This window comes from Dama dama, chromosome 15 (genome assembly GCF_033118175.1).
Source record: "Dama dama isolate Ldn47 chromosome 15, ASM3311817v1, whole genome shotgun sequence".
In the NCBI taxonomy this organism is placed as follows: domain Eukaryota; kingdom Metazoa; phylum Chordata; class Mammalia; order Artiodactyla; family Cervidae; genus Dama; species Dama dama.
In genome coordinates, this window is record NC_083695.1 from 56,188,470 (window position 1) to 56,208,859 (window position 20,390).

Below are 20,390 nucleotides of genomic sequence, written 5' to 3' on the forward strand. Positions count from 1 at the left end.
ACTGTTTCACAGCTTTGCCTGTGCATTAACTCATGTAATCCTCACGATCTCCTGAAGGAAGTTGGTGAGCAAATAGTCAGGAGGGAACTCATTTAACTGAAATAGGCTTTAGAGAGTTCCCCACAGGAGAAGCTAAAATCTTATTAGCTGCTCTGTAGTTAATAAGTTGTTTATTTCATAGAGGGAATGAGACAAACGCCAAATAGCAAACGAAGTAGGATTAGGTATACTACTGTTTCATTTGTAAAATATTTTGGCAGCTGCCTACTGCTAATATCTCAAGATAGTAATAATGAATTCTATTAAGAGACATTCCTCAGCACTTTTGTAAAAAGAGGAAATGGCACATATTCACAAACACGTGTTACCCTTGCCATCACACACATTTCTTTCCTTATGGTGACATAAAGCGAATAATTAGAAAGTAAATTTTCTTTGTGCTCAGACTCAACAAGTAGGGGTAATAGTTTTTAGTGCCTAGTTTTACCACTGGGTCAGTATTCAACAAATGTGAATGGAATGATTTGTTTCCACTAAAGCTCCTAATACCTGAGCCAAGTTGTAACTGTGATTTGTCGATGATAAAAGGAAACCAGGCCACCCATGTGTTTTTCACAAAACAAAAATTTGACCTAGCTGGAAGTCAAGGCTTAAGGATGTTGGCAAACCAGATAATGCTTCTATTTTCACTGGGGACCAGTGAGGAGTGCCTGGAAATTGTGAGATCATGAATGACAGTTTCCAAGATGTTTGGAAGAAATGTTTTGGGGAGTTTGTCTCATTCTGTCATCATAGGTTGGAAAAGTTTAAGATTTCAGCAATCCTGGGCCATAGCCTCAGTGACCGTTTCTAGGAGGGCCTGGATTCTGATTGTCAGAAGACCATTATGTTAAGAGACCAGAGCCCACACTCATAGGGAAGAGAGCTGCATTGGGTGCACGTGATTGTAGGGGCTGAAATGGAAGTCCTTTAACAGAGAGAGGTTACCTCATTTAAAGGAGAAGGAAATGGCAACCCACTCCAGTATTCTTGCCTGGAGAATTCTACTGACAGAGGAGCCTAGTGGGCTGTGGTCCTTGAGATCGCAAAAGAGTCAGACATGACTTCACAACTCAAGGACTTCATTTAAAGGGGACTCCCAGGTGGTCCAGTGGTAAAGAAACTGCCTGCCAAGCAGGAGACTCGGGTTTGATCCCTGGCTTAGGAACATCCCCTAGAGAAGGAAATGGTAACCCATTCCAGTATTCCTGCCTGCGAAATCCCATGCATAGAGGAGCCCAATGGGCTTACAGTCCATGGGGTCTCAAAAAAGATGGAGACAACTTAGTGAGTAAACAACCTTATTTACATAACAGGAGTAGTCGTGACAACATAGAAATTAAACCACAAAACCCATTGTTTCACAGCGTGAGACACCTTGGGTACAAAATTCTGTCTAAAGGATGTGTTATCTCTGCTTAGCTCTTCAGTGGATGGAAAAATCTGGTCATAATAAACACCTGATTTCTTTTATTTTCTTCTCAGTGTTGAGGCTTTGATTTAATAAGTACTTTACACTCCACACTATGATATGTATTCCTTTTTTTTTTTCACTCAAATCTCCATTTTATTGACAACAACATGAACATGCTAAAAAGACAAAACTTCAGAGATTTCCCTTTATACAAGTATTTTACTTAGCTCTCAAATACACCAAACATTTTAAAGTCTCTTTGAAGAAAGAATAGCGAATATGTCTTATCGCCCCCTTTCTTTGCAGTTTTGAAATTCTTTTATTCAAAGACAATGTTTTTAAAGTGTCTTATGTTGGAACATAGCCAATTAACAATATCGTGGTAGTCTCAGGTGGACAGCAGAGACTCAGCCATACATATACAGGTATCCATTCTCCCCCAAACTTCCCTCCCATCCAGGCCACCACAAAACCCTGAGTGGAGTTGGTTATCCATTTTAAATATAGCAGTATATACATGTCCATCCCCAGTTCCCTAACTATCCCTTCCTCCCACCCTTTCCCCCAGCAACCATAAATCCGTTCTCTAAGTCTGTGAGTCCGTTTTGTAGAGAAGTTTGTTTGTAGCGTTTCTTTTTAGATTCTGTATATAGGGGATGTCATACAATATTTCTCCTTCTCTGCCTGACTTACTTCACTCAACATGACAGTCTCTAGGCCCATCCATGTTTCTGCAAATGGCATTATTTCACCCTTTTTAATAGCTGAATAATATTCCACTGTATATGTGTACCACATCTTCTTTATCCAATGACATTTATCCAATGTCAATGGACATTTAGGTTGCTTCCATGTCTTGGCTATTGTAAACAGTGCTGCAATGAACATTGGACCGCACGTATCCTTTCAGATCAGATTTTCCTCTGGGTATATGCCCAGGAGTGGGATTGCAGGGTCATATGGCAGCTAGATCCCTTGAGGTTGAGGAAGGAAACTTGTTGGTCCAGCTAGGTTTCTAAATAGGAGGAGGGAACAAGCATTTATTCAGGAACTTTCGATGCAGTCCCTCATGTCCTCCTCATAGTAACCTATGGAGTAGTTGATGTTCTTATACACATTTTATAGTTGAGAGCAGTAAAGCTTACTGATATGAAATAACTTGCCTTAGGATGTACCAGTGCAAGAGGCAGGGCTGACACCCTCCTAATTCTAATGCCCTGTTTTCAATCACTCTTTTCTCTTTCATCTGTTAATGTAACAGATGTCATGTACGCTACAACTGTCAAAATGAAGATTATTCTGATGACTGAAACATATGTGTAAACTGTCTTTGTGGATGCAGATGAACTCAGTGAAGAAACCGAGGAGATGAGGTGCTCGCTTTGAAAGTGATTTTCCTCAGGGGTTTTTGGAATGTTGTGTGTAAGCTTTAGAAGATGTGGATTTGAGCAAATGCTGTTAAAAGGCAATAAATGTTAGTCTGGAGGAGGCTCTGCAGCCATTTTTAGAAAGGTAGTGTTTGGAACTGGACCCAGCGTTTCACCTCAGTGACACAAAGCTTCAGTGTTCTAGTGGGTGAATGCATACACTCAGGAATAAGTGTCCTTAGAAATAATCACAGTAACTTACATGTAACTCTAGACCTGGCCTTGTTCATTATGTGGGAGCTGCACAGTTGAACATTCATGAGTTACAAGTTCCCAAAGCCCCACAAGCTACAGGCCTGTTCTCTGGATGTACTAGAGGTTTCACTGACATTTCCCCAGCTCAGCACAGAATTTTAATCTTTCATGGTTCAAGGAGCCTGTGTCAATATACACAGCCTCATTACCAGAACCAATTGCCAAAGAATATGAAGAAAATACACTGAGGTAATGAACCGTAGCCTTCAGCGGAACACTTACAGGGCTGGTGTTTAGAAGGGCAGCTAAGACCTGTGCTGAACACTAGACTTGTGTGGTTCAGAGCTCTTCTGAAGGTAGTTACACATTTCTCGGGGGCTCCATTTGATATGTGTTGTGTTTCCCTGAGGGTAATTGCCACCTCCCAGAATTACAGCTAGGTTCCTCTGGGTATTCATGATACCTTTCTTTCATCATGCTCATCAAGGCTTTTTCATAAATTCTTCTTAATTATCCTAGCAACTCTCTGGAATAGGTGGGTATACGTATTATATATCTTTACTAAAATAAAGCAATGTTAAAAATTCCCTAACGGCCTTCTTGTGAGCCCATATAATAATAGAGATAACCCAAGTTTGCCAACTTTAGTTGGCCTGGTACTTCATTTTGTCTCAGAACAGACAGAAGCTCAGGGCCACCTGAATGATATTTGGAATGAAGTCTTTCTTATTGGGACCAAGATAATTGTGTGCTGTGAAACATGATATGGCCTCATTTTCATTTTGAGAGCTGGTGCTATAAACACTATAATAGATGAATTAAGTGATTCAGCTAATTATACCCATTTTTTTTATATTTGCCTACAAAACTATCATGTGATCCCTGAAATAGAGAAGGTTATACATTAAAATTTTTCTACCTTTGTTTTGATGTGGTGTATATGTTTATTTTAATGAGACTGGAAACTAAACCATCTCTTTGCTGCTAATTCATGCTGGATTACCATCTTATTTCCATGAGACATAAAAAATTTGAAGTATGTTTACATGATAGCACCCTGCTTGGATCTGTGTATAGTTGCTATAAAGTACAGAAAAAGTTACTACCTTAAAAAAGCTGATATAGACAGGGACTTGAGGAAAGTGAAGGATACAAGAGTCAAGGAGATATCTAACTTGATCCTGTAGACCAGGAGTTAAGAAATTCAGTCCTGTGACCAAATCCAGCCCACACAATTTTGGTATGACCTGTAAGCTAAGAATGGTTTTTAAAAAGTTCTGGGGAACTCATTGTTATATCTCCTTTAATGATATCATTGAAAATATTGTTCATTAATTACAACACATGATGTACTCTTTATAAAGATCTGCAGAAGAAATTTCTATTCAGCTTTAGTATCAATAGCAGAAAGGTTGTATTTTTTCTGAGGATTTTTTTTTTTTTTTGTATAGTCCTTTGGGAACTGTACATTCCGTGACTGTCCAGGTCAGTCCACTGCAAGATGCCTGCCAGAAAGCTCGGAAGTGGGTTTGTGGCTCATTTTCTATTTTTGTACCAGTTTCATGCTTGGTGTCACTCACTTTATGCCCCTATGTTGTTTTCTCTTTTCTTTTTCACATCCACTCAGAAGTGAGGTTTTGGACCTAGTAAGTCATAAACATATATTAAACATGACACATATATTAAGAACATTAAAACATATATTAAAGGGACTTACCTAGCAGTCCAGTGGGTAAGACTTCACCTTCCAATACAGTGAGTTTGGGTTCGATCTCTGGTCAGGGAGCTAAGATCATATATGCCTTGTGGACAAAAAAATCCAAAACATAAAGCAGAAGCAATGTTGTCACAAATTCAATAAAAACTGTAAAAAAAAAATCTTTTAAAAAATATAATTAAAAATAAGATGTATTGAAACTTTAGCTCCAGAAACTCACAGAGCATTCCTTATGGTCTCAACCCAGAGAACCCTTCACCTTTTCCCTACTGTTCTATGACTTTCCAGGGTTCTGTGTCTGTAGAACCTTATGGAAACCAATCCTGAAAATGCTTATTAAGTGCTTTGTGGTCTAATAATCTGTCCTTGCTGCAGGCTTATCAGCAAACCCCCTGAAGTTGCATAAAGACATAGATCAGATGTTCTTCATCTAGAGTCCAGAGGACTTAGGAGAGTTGTGAACTTGGATGGAGATGTTATTTTTATAACCTATAATAGAAATTTATCACTTCCTTCAATGATGATCACAGACAGCAAATCATCACATTATTAATAGTGCTTGTGGTTATGTCAGCAATAGAAGGCACAGATATTATCAGATGCCATAGGTTGCTGCTTATGTTGCTGATGTCATGAAAATCTCTGTGTTCTTTATTTCTCTGAAAATAAGATAATTATTATAGCTGCCCATCTAAACACGAGGATCTTTTTATTTAATATCCTGATAAAGAAGTGTGTTTATTACCATCCTGTAATTTTTTTTTAAATTGATAACTGTAATTCATTTTTTCCTTTGCAATCCTTTGTGTTTTATTTTATGCATTTAAAAACATTTTTCTGAGAAGGGTCAATAGACCACCAAAGGATTCTTCTAAAAGGATAAGAAAGTTCTGTACATGGGTACACCCACGTAGGCCCACACACACAGGTTTTACAAGCAGTTCCAGAGGGTTCACAGAAGTCCAGACAAGGTTCATATCTAATAAGCAGTTTAGAAACTCAGGCCCTGTTAGCTAAAAATCCATAATAGAAGATCCACATGAGGGAGGGGGTTTATTTTGTTTTTTGTTTTTTTGAGGCCCAGTTCAAATGAATCACTTCTAGGAATCAACCTACAGTGCTTAGTCATAATCTTAGACATAGTATTGATTCTGGCTGTCATCATTTAGAATTATTTCTTTCATCCATTAAGCAAGGAATGTACAAATCTTCATAAAAATAATCTCTTGGCTTTTGCCATATCAACTCTTGACATTTTTCAGTAATGAATTACATATCTGCTACTTTGGGGACTTCCCTGGTGGTCTAGTGGCTAAGAATTTGCCTTCCAATGCAGAGGATTGAAATTTGATCCCTGGTTGGGAAATTAAGATCCCACATGCAAAGGGGCAACTAAGCCTGCATACCACACGAAAAGATCCCACATGTCACAACTAAGACCTGATGCAGCCAAACAAATAAATAAGTATTAAAAAAAAAAATCTACCACTTCGCACTCTTTGATTTTTAGTTTGTATTGGAAAGAGCTGTGAGTCTTTGAATGGTCAGAGGTAGATATGTACATATTTTATAAATTTGGAATTGGATAAAAAGTACAAATGCCCCCAGATGTTAAGTACATCATACTTTTCCTATTGTTCTGTTCTGAATGTTTTTGTTGATAGTGTCTGTACTAAACAAGCATATTTTTTTGTTCACAAAGCCACAGTTCATTTGAAAGTATCATTCTCTGCTAATATTTGTGTGTTGTACATCCCTGGTTAGGAGTTGCTTTACACTTGCATAACTTTTATGTTTTCTTCTGTTCCTTTTATTGTACTGGAATTCTGAATTCTGTCCTTATTTTATTGAAATCTGAGTGGGACCTTAGAGATTATCTAGTCCGGAGTTTCTCAACGCTGCTGAACTTTACAAAATACTGATGCCTGGACACCACTCCCAGAGAACTGGATTGAATTGGTCTGTGTGGGGTTCTTTAAAATTTGGGTAAGAGGTTCTTTGGTCTGGCCTGGCTAGAGAACCATCACCTAGCTTACTTCCTGCCCCATACAAATGTGGAGCATGGTAACATGCCCGAGGTCCTCCAGCTAGCTAGTAACAGATGGGTTTTCTCTACTTCAGAATGCTCTTTGCTTTTTAAAGATTTCCCCCACTCCAAAAAAAATTCTAGGCCATTTACCAGCTAACTCAGACTTTTGTGATGGCCACATTCCTCATGGAATATATAAAATTAAATAGTACAGCTGCAGTGTTTAAAAACTTGCCATCCTTGTCCTATTTTAACATTTCCTAATTAACAGACAGCTTTCTGGAAAAACCTGGAGATCATTCTTTCTTAGTCAGTTGTTCCTGGCTGTGGTAACAACTTATCCCTGGACATTTGCCCCATTCCTGAATCACAATTAAGAGAGTGGCTTATTTTTATAAGTAGCTTATAATTCTTAATAATATAAGTCTCCAGACCTTACTGTTGAACCTAATGTGTCCCAATGGGAATAAATCTAAAAAGAGTCCCTTGTCACATTTGATGGCTTTGAATATTAAAGATCCACATTGAAAGAACTCTCCAAAAATAAGCCTGCCTTTCCATGTGATTTGTCAGCATAAATCCAACATTGCTGGGATATACATATAAGTAGCTCATCGTTAGAAATGCTGTTCATTTATATATTTCATGCCTATCATCTGAACTTACTAAAATGAATCAAATTAATTTATAACCATTCTGACTTTTTCACCCACACTAATAAACTTCTTGCCTTGTTTTAGCTGATCAAGGATTTTGATCAACTTTATATATCTCATTGAGCTTAAAAAAATTAATAATGCTTTGCCTTATATAACACATCTTCATAGAGATTATTCTTTCTTAATGCAGTAAATGAGAAGAAAAAAACAGATTTAATATAGGTAATAGGCTTAAAAAGATTATATGACTCAAGCTAGTGCAATTCTTTATTTTCTAATTTATTTTTTATTGCAGTATAGTTGATTGACAATATTGTGTTAGTTTCAAGTGTGCAACAAACTGAATCAGTTTTATGTATATATATATATAAGCTTACCACCAGGTAAGCTTATATATATAGATATATGTGTGTATATATATATATATTCTTTTTTAGGTTCTTTTCCCATATAGATTATTACAAAATATTGAGTATAGTTCCCTGTGCTATACAGTAGGTTCTTGTTGGTTATCTATTTTATATATGGCAGTGTGTATATTCTAATACTATCACTCAGTCATGTTCGGCTCTTTGAGACCCCATGGACTGTAGCCCACCAGGATTCTCTGTCCATGGAATTGTCCAGGAAAGATTACTGGAGTGAGTTGCCATTTCCTCCTCCAGGGGATCTTCCTGATCCAGGGATTGAACCCACATCTCCTGTGTCTCCTGCATTGCACATGGATTCTTTACCCGCTGAGCCATAGAGGAAATGTATATTTTAATCCCAAATTCTTAATTTATCCCTTCCCCTGCTAATGACAATTCTTAAATCAATGGCAGGTTTTCTGGTCTACAGTTGGTTTCTTTAGGACAAGAGCTTCCATTTACCTTCTTTTTCCTTCCGTCTCATTTTGAAGTGAGTTTGGTTATAACTATTTTGAAAAAAACCCTGATACTGGGAAAGATTGAGGGCAGGAGGAGAAGAGGGTGACAGAGGATTAGATGGTTGGATGGCATTACCAACTGAGTTGGAGCAAACTCCAGGAGATAGTGAGGGACAGGGCAGCCTGGTGTGCTGCAATCCATGGGGGTGCAAAGAGTTGGACACAACTTAGTGACTGAACAACAATTTTGAAAACGATGTGTCCATATATATTAAGCATAACAAAATTCAAATTCTCCTTTTCCTATAATTCTCTTTAAAACTATCAAGACAGAAAATAAACTTCACCTATAGCAGGTCAGAATATCTTAGAATAAAAAATGACATAGATTAAATGGTTTGGCCTCTAGTAACCAGGATAGAGAAGAAAAGGGAATTCTGCACTAAGCCCTCTCACCATCCCTGTGTAGAATCAGACAGAGAATTGCCTCCCCAAGTACGAGCTATGTTTCTCTTCTAGATTATCTTCATTTTTGCAGGCAATATAATTTCAAAGTTTTGTAGAGCAGAATCCCTTTATCAAGTTATTCTGTGAGAGCTATCTGCTATCTCTTTATGGGACAACAACATTATCTATGTCGTGGATAAGGTTTATGTTATACACATGCATGTGGATTGCACTTTGAACCACTCCATATCTAGGGCTGACTCTAGATCTGTACTTGCCAAAGGATGAACGTTTAAAAAATGTTATCACAGAGACGAGAAAGCAGTCTTCTTTTAAAAGCTATGCTTAGCCTTGTGAATATAGATAAGCATTTTAATGAATTAAGTTTAATAAGATTTGATGGAGCAAAGGTTTAAGCATAAAAAAATAAAATAAAAAAGCTTCAAGAAAAAAATATGAATTTTATGATCTCATAGCTAGGAAGACCTTTCTAAGTGTGACACAAATTCAGATACCACACACACACAAATACACATACAAAATTTTTAAAAAATTAAAATAAAATCGAAAGACAAACAACCTGTGGGAAATTTTATAACCCAGAGAAGACATAGTTCTGCTTTTCAAAATATAGAGCATTCCTACAATTCAATATTTTAAATTATCAACAATCCAATAGGGAAAAAATTTTGGGAAAAGAATATGAAGCTCACAGAAGAGGAAGTGCAAATGACTCTTAAATATATGAGAAGATGCTGAATCTCATTCATTATAAGAAATACAAATTAAAAGTATGAGATTGAATTTTTCACCTATCAGATTGGCACAGGTAAAACCTTAACATGTTATATTGGCAAATGTGTGAGAGAAAAAACATTCTCATACATTGCTAATGAGATATATATATAAGTACAGTTTCCATAGAGATGTTTAGAAATATCTATTAAAATTAAAACTTTTCTTTGAGCATATTCTTTGAGCTAGCAATTTGAATTCTAGTACTTTTTTCTATAGAGATCTTGCTAATGAGTGAGATGACATATATAAGGATATTCTTGGCTGTGTTTTGTAACAAAAGGTTGGAAACAACCTAAATATCAATCAATAGGATTATTTAAGTGCATACTATGTACTCTTCTGTTATTATTACAATATATACATAGTACAAATTAATTTGCCACTGTTTAAAAAGAATGAGGTATCCCTGAATTATACCAATCTGGAAAGATTTCCAAGCATTTTATTAAGTAAAAAAGGCCTGATGCAAAAGAGTGTATGGTTACATTTGAGAGAAAAAGGAAAAAATATGTATATAGTTATAAGCACATAGAATATACCTGGAAGGATACATAGTAAATTAATAGTATTACTGCCTGCAGCAAAGAGAACTGAGTGGCTGGGTAGGAAATTTACTTTTCAGAACAAGAAAGCTGTATTTATCTATCTTTCTAAATAATGTATATATAGTCAGGAACTGGGAAGGGTCTGTGATTTTATCCCACTTGCAGTCTGAATAGCTTGCCATAGTTTCATGGACAGTAGCAGAAAATAGCTCCTGAGTCAGAGAAAAAGGGCGTTATTACTTACAGCACAGCAGTCATGAACATCAGCTTTTGTGTTGGTTTTTCTTGCCCCCATCTCCCAAAAGGGGCATGCATCTAGATGGATACCTGCACAAGCAGCAAGTTGTATTACAAGAAAGAAACTGTAAGTGAAGGGAACCTGAATCTTTTTTATGATGGGCAGTAGGGAGGCTGGGCTTCCCAGGTGGCTCAGTGGTAAAGAATATGCCTGCCGATGTAGGAGACACAAGAGACTCGGGAAGATCCCCTGAAGTAGGAAGTGGCAACCCACTCCAGTATTCTTACCATGAGATCATGGACAGGGGAGCCTGGTGGGCTACAATCCATGGGCCGCAAAGAGTTGGACGTGACTGAGCACACACACACACAACCCTTGCCCTTTGTTCTGGAGAAGATATTCTCTCTCTCAACCAAGACTATTCACTATACAAACATCCTTGAAAAGATAATCTGAAATAAAAAGCAATTAACACTCTGCACAGCAAAAGATGGGCAGAGACACAAGAGAACAATGCAGAATTATCTGAATCTCTTATTTATTTGTAATATTGTGCATTCATACACATTTATGGGCTTATTTTGGGGGGTTGGATATTTTATATATATATTTTTGGCCACTCAATGTGGCATGCAGACTCTTAGTTCCTTAGCCAGGAATGGAACCCGTGCCATTAAGTCTTAACCACTGGACCACCAGGGAAGTTCCCATATATGAGGTTTGAAGGCTAACAGTAACTCTTGATCAATTGAGCCTCTCCGACAACTTGTGTGGAGTGTGAACTCATTGGTCATTGGTCACATTACTAGACCCAGATCTGGTGTCACTTAACTGCCTCGATCAAAGAATGCCATGCACCTGGTCCCCTACTGTAAGGAGCCCCAGCCGAGAGTAAGAGCATGCATGAATCACACAACTGCTTCTCCCCTACTGCAACAGACAACAGGAGCTGCCCCTTCGGGCATTTGTAGTACTCTCAGTTTGGGGGACTAGATCCATTATTTTCTTTAGCATTGGAGTGAATGCAAAAGAAAGCGTTTCCTTTATTTGGCTTCATTTAGCTCAATTTCACACTGAAATCAGTTTTAGGCCTTTCCTTTGCAAAGTATGAATTGAAAATGGGTGACGAGGAGGGAGAGACATCCTTGGCTTTGGCACCTGGATAACAAAGTAGCCCAGGAACAAGCTTTCATTCATCCCTGGGACACACTGGATTTATGTCTTGGGGTTCGGGGTGGGCCCGGAGGAGTCACGGTGGGTCTGTGAAGGGATGAATTAGCGTTCTGTTAGAAAGGTGCCCCTTCTCAGTCACCTTGAATGCCCTCTTTTTGCAGCAGCCACAGCAGTGGCCCATATTTTTAAACTTTTTATTGAAGTGTAGTATATGCATATGAAAATATATAAATCTTAAGTGTTCTGCCCGATAAATTTTCATAAAGTGAATATACTTGTGTAACCAGCACCTGGATTAAGAAACAGAATACTATCCGAATCTCAGAAGCCCCTTCCAATTGCTAACTCTCCCTCCACAGGCAATCATCTGATTCTTTTTGCCTGTTCTGAACCATGGAGTACAAATAGAATGATATGCCATACACGCTGTATATGGCTTCTTTTGCCCCAAGTTATGTTTCTGAGACTCCTCCATATTGCTGTACTGTTTGTGTGGGGTTGGAATTTGTTCATCCTTATTGCTGCATAGCAGTCATTCTCAGTCAGGGTGATTTTCTCCTCGGGACATTTGGCATCATTTAGAGATATATTCTCGTTGTTACAACCAGAGAAGGAGGGAAGTTACTGCTAACCATCTTATAATGCACAAGACAGCCTCCCACAGCAAAGGCCCAAAATGTCAATAGTGTTGAGGTTGTAAAACCTGCTGTATAATAATAATATCCCATCATGTGAATATACCACAGTTTATTTACCTACATATTTCTTAGAGCCCCAACTACAGTATTCATGGACATTATACAACTCAGGCCTGGCTTCAAAATTCTTGAAACCATGCTTACCACAGTCTCATCAAAATAAAAAAATTGCCAAATAGAATATGGTTTTTATACTTAGAATAAGTGTTAAAGTCAAAATGAATTACTATGTACAGTCTTAGTTGTAGACAAAAATTGTGTATTTTGCAATCACTACAAGAATTTGAAGAGATTCTGAATGAGAGAATGAAATGTGCTAAATCCAGGTTTTTACCAAAGAATAAAGATCTGAAGGACTGTTGTTAAAAACATCTTTATTGGAATAAATTTACATATCATAAAATTCATAGAATTTATTAAATAAGTATACAAGGCAAAGATTCTGAGTAGATTTACAGAATTGTGCAACCCTCACCACAATCCAATGTTGGAACATTTTCATCACACCCAAAATACCCCCTGTGCCCATTTGTAGTCACTCCTGTTTCTACCCTGACATCATTACTGCATTCTTTTTTATGACTGCAGAGTATTCCATTGTATGGATATGTCACATTTTGTTTATCTATTCACAAATTGAGGGACAGTTGGGCTGTTTCCAGTTGTGGCTATTATAAAAAATGAACATGAAGGTTCTTTAAATTGAATTATACTTGATCTACAATGTTGTGTTAATGACTGCTGTACAGAAAAGTGATTCAGTTATACTATATATGTTCTTTTATATTGTTTTCCATTATGGTTTATCATAGGATATTGAATATAGCTTTCTGTGTTAAACGGTGGGACCTTGTTGTTTATCCATTCTATATGTTAAAGCTTACATCAGCTAACCCCAACCTCCCTCTCCATCCTTTCCCCCAACTTCCTCACCTTGGCAACCACCTCTCCGTTTTCTATGTTTGTGATTCTTTTTCTGTTTCATAGATAAGTTCATTTAGCATATGGTATTTGTCTTTCTCTTTCTGACTTACTTCACTTAGTATGATCATTTCTAGGTGCATCCATGTTGCTTCAAATGATATTATTTTGTTCTTTTTTTTTAATGGCTGATTAGTACTCTATCATATAAAAGTACCACATCTTCTTTATCCATTCATCTGTTGATGGATATTTAGGTTGTTTGCATGTCTTGGCTATTGTAACTAGTGCTGCTATGAACATAGGAATACATGTATCTTTTTGAATTATAGTTTTGTTCTGATATGAGCCCAAGAGTGGGATTCCTGGATCATATAGTAATTCTAATTTTAGTTTTCTGAGGAACCTCTGTACTGCTTTCCACAGTGGCTGCACCGAGTTACATTCTCACCAACAGTGTAGAAGGGTTCCCTTTCACATGAAGAATTTTGAAGCATAGCTAGGTAAGTGGCAAACACAAGTAGGCTTTTGAAGGAAGGACATGATTCTGGGTCAGATAATCTGTATCATTTTCAAGGATAATTTGACTAATTAAAAGAAAACAGGAAGGAAAAAAGACAGGAGAATGGCATAAGGAGTATTAGACTTAAAGGAAACACCTGACATTTAACCATATAGATGCTAGCATTTTTGGAGGAATTTTATAAACAAATAGGCTAAACGACAGGGCAGCAAAGCTCTGCCTTAAAGAGAAGGATATGAATAATTAGTTGTACTCAGAGAAGTCATTAAACATGCCTCATTTTAGTATTCTGTGATAAAATAAAGCATAGCTTGAAAAGATAGACTACTACCAGAATGGATATACAAGGGACCACCGTATCCATTAATAAAGAATGGTGTAGAGAAAGGGGCACTCAGGTGAAGTCAGGCTTATACTTCATAGGATTGTGAAGATCACAGACAAAAGCAGCAGGAAAGTATTCTTTAAATCATAAGGCAATCTTTAACAGATGTTAAGGCTTGTGTGTTAGTTGCTCAGTCGTCTCTGACTCTTTGAGACCCCATGGACTGTAGTCTGCCAGGCTCCTCTGTCCATGGGATTTCCCAGGCAAGAATACTGGAGTGGGTAGCCATTTCCTTCTCTAGCAGATCTTCCCCATCCAGGGATCAAACCTGGGTTTCCTGCATTGTAGACAGATTATTAATCATCTGAGCCACCAGGGAAGTCCTATTAAGGCTTACCCCTTACTAAAGAATCCACGTGCAATGCGGGAGACCTGGGTTCAATCTCTGGGTTGGGAAGGTCCCCTGGAGAAGGGAAAGGCTACCCACTCCAGTATTCTAGCCTGGAGAATTCCATGGACTGTATAGTCCGTGGGGTCGCAAAGAGCTGGACACGGCTGAGTGAACTTCAATCACTTACTAAACACAGTAAGACTCCTGAGGCCAAACATGGAAATTGGTCGTTGAGAGTCAAAGGGATTTCCTAGAGGTAGAATTGCCTCCCAAATACCAATGGAATGGAGAGCTCCCAAAGTAATGAACCCGCAGCCCAACCCCATCACCTTCACTGAGGGTGTTCAAACAGTAGGAACCTATTCTCTAGGCACATGGGATCATGTGGCTTCATGGAATGAAAGTTGTTCATTTTATTGCTGCTGCTGCTAAGTCACTTCAGTCGTGTCCGACTCTGTGTGACCCCATAGACAGCAGCCCACCAGGCTCCCCCATCCCTGGGATTCTCCAGGCAAGAACACTGGAGTGGGTTGCCATTTCCTTCTCCAACGCATGGAAGTGAAAAGTGAAAGTGAAGTCTGCTCAGTCCGTGTCTGACTCTTAGCGACCCCATGGACTGCAGCCCACCAGGCTCCTCCATCCATGGAATTTTCCAGGCAAGAGTACTGGAGTGGGTTGCCTTTCCCTTCTCTGGTTCATTTTATTAGACCTGCATAATTACACAGTAGCTGTGCTCGTGAGGTATCAGGTGAGAACGAAGAGGGTCAGAACACTTGCTGATGGGTTCCTTCTCCTTTCCTCCCCTTCTCCTCCCTCATTCCTTCCAGGGGATAACCTTTTAAAAATAATACACAAAATTCTTAACATAGCAACTCAATCTCTTTTTTTGCAATAGAATAAACAAGATAAGGGACTTTTCACATTACAAAAAGACATCCTTCTCAAGAATTTGTTTATACAGCTTACATATACAGCATTATATATTCCAAAAGGCAAATGAAGCTGAACTGTTTAAACAACTAAGATAAAATAAATCTTGTAGGTTTTTTCCCCTCATTTTACTAGAAAGGTAGTTAAGCTATATCACAAATTCAAGCTCGTACTTTTGGTGAACCTGTTAGTGTTTTCCAAGCTTATTTGGCCAATGCCCACTTTTTCTTTTTCCCCCACAGAAGACCGTAGTATCCCAAGGGACAATCTGAAGAATACAGATTGTAAAATGTTGATGTGGCCAGACTTCATTATTTATGGCGAGGACCTTATTTACATTACAGATTGAACTCTCAAATGAGTCTAGTTTAGATGAGAAATTGAGTAGTCCTTCATCCCCATTCAACAAACTAACAGATTTTTCTAGTGCCTCCATTTTCAATGAGGTGTATTGGCTCTATTCTTACTGACCATAAATAATATGATATCCAGTACCACCCATCAGTCAACTGCATTGCTGCACCCAAATGAGTTATTTGTCATGAAATCTTATCCTCAGTGTTCTAATCACCCAATCTAAGCTGAATAAATATTTTTTGTCTTTAGTATGTTTACATTCAGGCTTAGTGTGTGTACACTCTGGCTGCCAGAAAGCATGCAACCTTTGTAAATAACAGAGAAAACAAGATTAAAGTCTAATATTGGAAATTGTAAATGACATTCATGCTTTTTAAATCATGTTTTAATCATGTCAATTTGAAGAAATTCAAATGTACATTTCTGTCCAGGTTCAGCAAATGTCTTATACAAGAAAGAAAGGAAAGAGAGAAGGGGGCAGGGTCAGAGAGAAGGAAGAAAGGGAGGGAGTGAAGGAGTGAAGCAAGGGATGGGGGAGGAAAGGAAATGCAAAACTGTGACTTTTGCTTACCTGACCCACGTTTCTGTCTTGATAGTTACGTCCGTAAAAGCTCTGTGTTTGCTTAAGTTTTGCTGAGTTAGTTTGTTCCTGTGGGTCTTGCAGAAGAGCAAAGCTTAACACCTAGCACTCCACCCCCAGTCTTGCTGGTGCAAATCAACAAAGGGACCGCTTGTAAGGTAAATACACAGAATCCAGTTGGAACAGCCTGGAGGTTGTTTTACCAGTTGATCCAAGAAGACCCTTATTTCTGTGGCAGATTTAATAACTAGTATTCAAACAGGGCATCTTTATAATTTACATCCTGAGAGGATTTCCCTAGGCTATAAAACCACCTTAACTCAATGAAAGTTGTTCTCTATTTTTGCACTGGGGTTTTAAGATGAAGTCCTTAAGATGGAAAGTTACATACATGATAATCACTCAGAATATTTATAATAGACAAAAGTTATAAAGCATGGAATTTAAAAATATGTTGGGGAAAGAAAGAAAATACCTAGAAAAACAAGCATGAAATGATAAAAAAAAAAAAAAAATAGTCCCACCATCAACATCAAGCCAGTTGCCCCAAATGAAGCTACTGTGGACAGTGTTGCTATAGTAGATGTGCAGGGTGTGTAAGTAGGGGTGGCTACAGGGCTCCCTTTTAGCCTGGGCGACACAGGTAAATGCAGGGGACTGAGTCAGAAGGAGGAGAAGCAGTTAGGTTGAGAGGTTGAGCTGAGCCAACTGACCAAGCCCAGTGTGTGGACAAAGCCTCTGGAAGCCTCACTCATTCATCCAAGGAATGGGGTTAGAGGGTAAGGAGGTTTTTGAGCCCTGAGATGCAGTTTGTGCTTCTTCAACAGATTCTGAGGGTGGTGCAGATTATTCCTAATTGTGTAGTTCCTACATGCAAATTAGGCCCAGAAGAGTGGTAGTTCAACAGTGTGGGTCTTGTGTCCCACAAGAATAATGCCTTCTGCCTTTCATCTGCTCTGTTTCCATCACCTGGCAGGAACCAAACAGAACTCTGTGGTGTGAATCTGTGTGAGTTTGCAAAGTTCCTGCCTGGATCCTGCAGAACTGTGGTTGGAAACATTTTGTCTTGCTGTGGATTCATAAAGGTTTCTAGACATGGTCAGGCATAGAGAACAGACTTATGGTTGCTGAGTGGGGAAAAGAGTGGGAGAGGGATTGGGAGTTTGGGATTAGCAGTGAACTAGTATAGATAGGATGGATAAACAGCAAGGTCCTACTGTATAGCACAGGGAACTATATTCAAGATCACGTGATACACCATACGGAAAAAAAAAAAAGACCGAGTTAGGCAACCCAGCTTGCAGTAGAGCTACTTTTCACTTCTACTTATTCAGAGACATCTTGCTTGTAGCAAAAAAGTAACAGTTTATATGCTGCCTGGCTAGCCAATTTGAATCCATTTATAGCTACATTGTATCCATACAGTCTAAAACCGGAGCAAAATAGAGTTGTGGGGTGATTTTAACCTATGATCAATGAAGACTGAAGCCCACCCATCAACTTAATCCTGTTTTTAAAAAAAAAAATCTTAGTCTTTCCCCTCCAGACCTAGATTTTTGCCTTGACTTAGCTGGATCATTGTTGCAAGAGTCTTTATCTGTCCACTTATGTGAAAGCAGCCATGGGGAATGTAGTTGCATGTGGACCATATGTCATTCAAGTTGTAGTTGCAAAGGTAAGCCATGCTCTGTGTGAGTCCTCAAGGGACAGTTCAGCTGTGCTCATCACAGGTCTGATTCATGGCATGACGTGTGGGTTGCATAGTCATCTGTCTCAGGTCTGCCTTGTCTTTGAACACTACAGATTATTTGTTTTGCCTGTTTTTGAGCTCTAGATAAATGAAATCATTCAGTATGCACTGCTTTGGTGTCTGATTTCTTTCAGCATTGTGTTTGCAAGACGCTTCCTTATTGTTGTGTCATTGTACATTGTTCAGTCTCGTTGTCGTATAGAGTTCCATTCTAGTGAAACGCCATGATTTACTTACCAGACTGCTGTTGAATGGCAATTGGGTGTCTTTCAATATTTATAACAACTTGTGAGGTAGGTGCTATTATTCTGTCCTTTTGGGGGAGGGGGAGACTAAGGCTTTGAGCAGCTTTGGAATTCATTTATCTCAGGTTACACAGGCCTCTGTGGTCTAGCCAGACCTGAGGCCAGGTCACTTCACCTGTTATCGCCACTCTCATTCTGTTTCTTTAGTAAAGCAATTCTTTGATCTGCTTTTTGGCTTTCTTCTGTCCTTTAAACTGATTCGATTGTGAACCTGTAGGACTGGTTGTTGTTTAGTTGCTAAATCATGTCTTTTTTGCAACCCCATGGACTATAGCCCTCCAGGCTCCTCTCTCCATGGGATTTCCCAGGCAAGAATACTAGAGTATGTTGCCATGATGTATTCCAGAGGATCTTACAGACCCAGGGATCAAACCTTCATCTCCTGCATTAGCAGGCAGATTTTTTTACCACTAGTGTCACCTGGGAAGCACCTGTAAGACTGGAGCAGGAGACAAATCTCTGTCACCAAGCTACATATGGACTCATCCCTTCCCCTAAGAATAAATAAAGCTTTGTTCCTGGGTCAGCTTTACTGAGCTTAGAGTAAAGGCTCTCCCAGGTGGTTCCAATAGTTCACCTGATGTGTCCAAATCCCTATAAATCCTGTATGTGGACTCAAGCTGGGCTCCCCACTTCAAAAATATATTTAAAAGCTGAATCAACTATGGAGAGGAGAGTTTAGCACATCTATTTTGTTTGTATATCTCTGGCTTTAACTGTTTTGGTTCCATGATATATGAAGAAGCCGGAGGACTGTGTGGGGGGTTTTGTTTGTGTTTTTCTGTATTGACGATTTTTCCCGCTGTATTGAGCCTTCCCTGGATGTTTGTAGGGAAAGAAATGTCAGTTCATGTTTTATTTTTTTAGAAACATTTCACAAATGCCTTTTTCTTCCTGTTGCTTCCTGGGAGACATTCAAGGGAAGGCTACAGATTAACACTGGAAAGAAAGACCAATTTTCTAGCCCTGGGGTCAGGAGCTCAGTATGTTTATAGGATGGAAATGGAGGGGCATAGGCAGGACTCCTCACTCCCAAATTCCATCATGCATCTCTTCCCTACCATCTTAGAACAATGCAGAAGTTTGCTATATCTTTGCTGTGATGACAGAATAGAGTCAGAGGAAGCCTGCATCTCCTCTCAGGGGACAGATAATCCCACCCAGAAAGGCAACTCATCCATTTTGTTTCCTGCTCTGGAATGGAAGGGGTAATTTTGAGAGCCTTCAAATCTTGATGGAAGTTTTGTTTTTAAATAACAAATTTAATTGTGCATGTATGTATAGATAGGTTTTAGAAAAACGTTTAAAGACATTTAATAAAAGTTAAATGTGCAGTCCGTCCTTTGTAGAATTTCATCATTTTCTTTCAGACCCTTCTTTCCACTGTGGAATCTGTGAGCTGTGCTAGCCAGAAGAGCAGCAGATTTTTGTTTTCTTTGTTTTTGTTTTTTTGAAAAGGGTAGTTTAACTCATTGGTGGATAGAGGGGGAGGGGAAAGCTCTTTAAGCATGTCTGAACTCAGTCTTTCTCCATTTGTGAAACTGCATTCTCTTCTCCCCAGTGTCTTCATATGGTCATCCTCTTGCCCTACCACACATTCCCTTGCCACACCAGGATTCTGTATTCCATTTCAACCACCTGCTTAGCCAATGAACCTACTCACAACTAATTTAAGGCAATGTGGAAAGCTGTTATTTCTTAATATAGGGTATTAGGTCTTGCTGGAAAAAATTATCTAAACTTTGAAAAATATTATGTCTGACATTTCAGAATTGGTTGTAAAAAACTCTAGTCTCTTGAGTCAACACAAACTGTTCTCCTATAATGTACTTGTCTTTAGCAGCTAACAGTTTGGAATCCAGACTTTTTTTTTTTCCATTTATTTTTATTAGTTGGAGGCTAATTACTTTACAATATTGTAGTGGTTTTTGTCATACATTGACATGAATCAGCCATGGATTTACATGCGTTCCCCATCCCAATCCCCCCTCCCACCTCCCTCTCCACCCGATCCCTCTGGGTCTTCCCAGTGCACCAGACCCGAGCACTTGTCTCATGCAT

The 20,390-nt window shown here is 38.7% G+C and overlaps 1 protein-coding gene across 6 annotated transcripts in view; it reads left to right on the top strand.

Annotated features, from left to right (window-relative positions):
• The window catches only part of PAPSS2 (3'-phosphoadenosine 5'-phosphosulfate synthase 2), an 81,747-nt gene that overhangs the window by 8,785 nt on the left and 52,572 nt on the right, over positions 1-20,390 (top strand). For 2 of the 6 annotated variants that reach the window (XM_061162112.1, XM_061162114.1), the window contains one exon: positions 2,715-2,826. The exons of the other annotated variants lie outside the window; for them this stretch is intronic. The gene's annotated coding sequence lies outside the window, so the exon portion shown is untranslated. The remainder of the gene's footprint in view (positions 1-2,714; positions 2,827-20,390) is intronic. 6 annotated transcript variants of the gene reach the window in all.